The following is a 5,524-nucleotide window of genomic DNA, read 5'->3' as shown; positions in this document are numbered from 1 at the left end:
TTTTTAACATTAAGGAATGTTTAATTTGATCACAAGTCTTTTCTGTATCTATTGACATGGTCATAGGATTTTGGGGTTTAGTTCTGTTTATGTGGTGAATCTCATTTATTGATTTACGTATGTCCAATCAAACTTGCATCCCAGAAACAATGCTTAATTGATCATGGTGGATTAACTTTTTGATGTGCGGATGGAATTCAGTTTGCTAGTATTGTGTTGAGAATATCTGCATTTATGTTTCTTAAGGATATTGGCCTAAAGATTTTTGTTTTTGTTTTTGTTGTGTCTCTGTCAGTGTTGGTATCACAGTGATGCTGGTCTCATAGAATGAGCAAGGAAGGAGTCCCTACTCCTCAGTCTTTCAGAATAGTTTCAGTAGAATTTGTTTCAACTCTTCTTTATAAATTTTGTTGAATTCAGCTGTGAATTCATTTCGTCAAGTCCTTATTCTGGTAGGTAGGATTTTTATTACTGATTCATTTTAAAAACTCATTATTGTTCAGTTCAGGATTTCAATTTCTTCCTGGTTCAAGCTTGGGAGATTTTATGTTTCCAGGAATTTATCAATTTTTTTATGTTTTCTAGTTTGTGTGCATAGAGGTATTTGTAATAGTCTTTGAGTGACTTTTGTATTTTTGTGGGGTTGTTGGTAATGTCCCTTTTGTCATTTCTGATTGTCTTTATTTGAATTTCCTCTCTTTTATCTTTCATAGTCTAGCTAGTGGTCTACCAATCTTATTTATTCTTTTGAAGAACAAACTTTTGTGTAGTTGATCTTTTTTTTTCTTTCTCATCTCTCACTTAGTTTTGCTCTTGTTTTGGTAATTTATTTTCCTCTGCTAGCTTTGGAGCTGGATTGTTCCTGTTTTTCGAGCTCAACGTAGGCTATTGGGTAGTTAATTTTCAATCTTACTGACTTTTTCATGTGTGCAATCGCTATAAATGTGCCTCTTAATACTTTAGCTGTGTTACATACTTTCTGGTATGTTGTTTCTTTGTTTTCATTATTTTCAAAGAATTTATTTATTTTTTCCTTAGTTTCATTGTTTCCCCAAAAGTCATTCAAAAGCAGATAGTGTAATTTTATAATTTTGAGAAATCTTCTTAGTACTGATTTTTATTTATTTATTTTTTTGAGACAGAGTTTCACTCTTGTCTCCCAGTGGGGAGCACAATGGCACAATCTCTACTCATTGCAACCTCCACCTCCTGGGTTCAAGCTATTCTCCTGCCTCAGCCTCCTAAGCAGCTGGGATTAGAGGCATGTGCCACCACACCTGGCTATTTTTTTTTTTTCAGTAGAGACAGGATTTCACCATGTTGCCCAGGCTGGTCTTGAACTCCTGACCTCAGGTGATCCACCCACCTTGGCCTCCCAAACTGCTGGGATTAGAGGCGTGAGCCACCATGCTGGAACTGATATTTTAAAAATTTTTTATTTTATTTTATTGAGATTCCAGTTGGTATTGTTTTGGTTTTCTTTCATATTTGTTCAGAATTGCTTTATTTAAGCATATGGTCAATTTCAGATTATGTGTCATGTGCAGAAGAAAAGAATGTATATTCTGTTCTTGTTGGGTAGAGTGTTCTGTAGATGTCTTTTCCATCTATTTGATCAAGTGTCAGGTGTAGGTCCTGAATATGTTTGTTAGATTTTGTCTCCTTAGATCATGGAGGCAAAATGAGGGGTGATGTCTCTAGGGGTCAGACGGAAGTTGAAGTCTCCCACTATTATTGTGTAGCTATCCAATTTTCTTTGCAAGTCTCTAGGTTCTATAAACCTCAGTTGTTTAGTGTTGTTTGCATATATATTTAAAATAGTTTGTTGAATTGAATTCTCTATCATTATGTAATGCTCTTCTTTCTCCTTTTTGATTGTTGTTGGTTTAAATGCTGTTTTGTCTGAAATAATATTAGCAAACCTGCTCTTTTTTGTTTTCTGTTTACTTGATAGATCTTTCTCTAGTTCTTTACTTAGAGCCTATGGGTGTCCTGTCATGTAAGATGTGTCTTTTAAAGAAAGCATACAGTTGGGTCTTGCTTCTTTATCAAACATACAACTTAGTGCCTTATAAAGAGGGCATTTAGCCTATTCACATTCAAGGTTAATATGAATATTTGCAAATTTGATTTTGTCATGTTTTTAGCTGGTTGTTATGTAGACTTGATTGTATAGTTGCTTTATGGTGTCAATGGTTTATGTACATATGTGAATTTCTGTATTGACCTGTAATGGATTTTCCCTTAGCACTCCCTTAAGGACCTCTAGTAAGGCGTATCAGGTGGTAACAATTTCCATCAGCATTTGTTTCTGTTTTGCTTATGAATGATAGTTTGACTGAATGTAAAATTCTTGGTTGCAATTTCTTTTTCTTTTCTTACAATGCTGACTATAGACTCCTGCTCTCTTCTGGCTTGCAGAGTTTCTGCTGAAAAGTCTGCTGTCAGCCTTATGGGGTTCCCTTTGTAGTTGACCTTTCCCTTCCCTCCAGTTGCCTTTAATATTTTTTTCTCTCACATTGGCCTTGGCAAATCTAATTACTATGTGTCTTAGGGATAGTCATGTTGCATACTATTTTGCAAGGCTTCCCCAAATTTCCCAAATCTGAGTGCCAGCCTGTCTAGCAAGGTTGGGGAAATTTTTGTGTACAAAATTATCAAATATATTCTCTGAGTTTATTACTCTCTTTCTTTCTCTTTCAGGGATAACAATAAGTCATATGTTTTGTCTCATTACTTAATCCCATATTTCTCAGAGGTTTTCTTAATTTTTTATTTATTCTTTTCTCTTTATTTTTGTCTGACCGAGCTAATTTGAAGTATTGGGCTTGGAGCTCTGAAGTTCTTTTCTCAGGTTGGTCTATTCTTCAATTAATACTTCTGATTGTACTATGAAATTCTGATAGTTTCTCAGCTTTATCAGATCAGTTCCATTTTTTCTTAAAATGGCTAGTCTTTCATCTCTTATATTGTTTTTATTGGATTCCTTAGATTCCTTGCATAGGATTTTAACTTTGTCCTCAGTCTTCATGATCGTCTTTGCCATTCAGATTCTGAAATCTACATTAGTCATTTAATCTATTTCAATCTGGTTCAGTACAATTGTTTGGAACTAGTGTAGAAATTTGCAGGTATAAAGATGCTCAGGATTTTAGAGTTGTCACAGTTCTTGTGCTGTTTTTTGTTTTGTTTTGTTGTTGTTGTCTTGTTTTGTTTTCCCATCTCTGTGTGTTGCTTTTACTTTACCTGTGGTGTAATTTGAGCATACTCAATTGACTTCTGTTTGTGACTGTTTTAAGAGAGCCAACGCTTTGGGGGAGGGTCTTTATTTGTGGCTGAATTGTTGTTCTTGGATTCACAGGGGTTTATATTATCAAAGTTGTTTTTGCATGGAACTGCTCTGAGATGTGGGTTCCTCTCCCACTTGAGTTCTGGTCACCAATCTTGGCTTGGCACTCCCAGGCTGTGCACCACAGACCTAGGGCAAGCTCACATGTTTTGTTCCCTCCTCAGCTTTGGGGCAGTGGTGGTGGGACTCTTGACAGTGGTAATTTCAGAGGGTCTTTTCGCTTGTCTCTGGGGGCTCCACCCCTGAGAAATGCTGAGCTGCTGCCAATCAAAATGATTATACAGGGGCAGCTGTATTGTGGGACCAAGCCTTTCAACTCTGCCTAGTGAAGAATCGGGGTGGCAGTGGACTTATGAGAAAGAGAGTCAGGTCTCTTCTCTGTAGGGTGTCTGTGGCATGGTGGGAGTACAAGTGATGCACTCAGGCTCTTTGTTGCCCTCCCAGCCTGGTGGCAGTGGTAGAGGGGTTGCCAGTTGCTTCTGAGAATTCCTCCTTTGAGAGAAACAGAGACACTGTCAATGAGAATATTCGACAAGGAGTGGAGATGCTGTGCTGCAGGCCCAAGATGGTCATCCTGCCTGGTGAAAGGCAGGGCATCAGGGGCACACAGAGAAGACAGACTGACCCCTTCACCATATGGCAGCTGCAGTGGGCTGGCCGTGCAAGCAAAGTGATCAAGGTCTTTGTTGCTCTACAACCCAAGAATAGCAAGGTCGTGGTAGTGGTGGAGGGATCAGTTCCCAGGGATGAAACTTCCAGGATCGGTTGCCTCTGAGAACTTTAGCCCAGAGTGACGCAGTGCTCCTGCCAATGGGAATGTTCAACAAAGGGTAAGGCAGCTGCAGGGTGGTCCCAAGCTGGGCACACATGCAGCTTTGTTTCTTGTGTGGAAAACAGCCTGGCTACTTTTCCATATGGCAGCTGTGGTGTGCTAAAGGTGGCCTACAATAATTATTGTTCTCTTCCTTCCTTCCCTAGCCTGATGGCAGTAGGCTGGAGCAGTGGCAATAGCTTAGGCCTGTCAGTTACCTCTGGGAGCTCTGTCTCAGAGAAATGTGGAGCTTCAACTGGTCCAAGTGCTCAGTTGTGGGAGGGGTGGCAAAGCTGGGGTGCCAGGCCAGTGGGCTTTACTTGGTGCAGTGCAGCGGAGGCAAGACTTCCTAGAGTCTGTCTGCTCCTCAACACCATTGATATGGCCCCCCTTCTGGGGGCATGTGAGAGAGCTAGCATCCCTTGTTGGTGGGGCTATGGCAGCTGGTGCTGGGATGCTCAGGGATGCAAGATCTTTGGGTTTCCATGTGGACCTGAATGATATCTCTGCCCAGAATGCACACTGCTCTCCATTTCAGTCTGGAGGCCCCAGGGGCAGAGGAAGGAGGATCTTATTCATCCAGGATTCGAAAGTCCATGGAAGAAAGTGTGTGGTTCCTAGGGGTTCTTGCTGAATCACCCTTTTTCATGGTGGGGATTCTTCCTTGAGTCTGTGCCAGTCCTGAGTGGGCAGCTGTCCTGCTGATGATCTCTGATCTCTGTGTGTCATGTTGCTTCCTTAATGAATCCCAACGTGTCCTCCTGGATAATCCAGTTGTAGAGGTACTGTTTACCGACTGCATGTTTTCTCAGTGACAGCAGCACACACTATCTGCTTCTAGTCAGCATCTTGACACTTCCCCAGAGCTATTATTTTAATGTGAAGAGCTTATGTATTTGTGTTTGTGCAAATGCCTGAAGTGGATTTTTATAAGTGATGTAAACATCTACATAAGACTGTTGCACACAAAGCTATATAGGAAGAACAAACATAATTATTCATATTTCTTAGATCTAGAAAAATAATGGCATATCTGTCCCAGTAATATATTATGGGAGTACCTATTCTTTTAACATGTTTTGCAAGCTTGTAAAATAAAAAAAGCCAACAAAGCATTGCTAATTTGGATTTTTGCTTAATTTAGAATATTATTTAGAGAGACCAGATTTTCAAAATAAATGTGGCCTCTACATAATATTCTAAATTAAGCAAAAATCCAGATTTATCTGCTTATGTAAAATTTACGTAAATAGTAAATAAGAAACACCTAAAATTATTTCGTACAAACATTTTCCCCTTACCACCACCAGTTAAGTTTCAGGAAATAAAAATATGGGATCCTGAAAATTCAAATGTAGCAGCTG

Source organism: Colobus angolensis, unplaced genomic scaffold, assembly GCF_000951035.1.
Source record: "Colobus angolensis palliatus isolate OR3802 unplaced genomic scaffold, Cang.pa_1.0 Scaffold549, whole genome shotgun sequence".
NCBI lineage: Eukaryota > Metazoa > Chordata > Mammalia > Primates > Cercopithecidae > Colobus > Colobus angolensis.
This window is presented reverse-complemented; position numbering follows the sequence as displayed.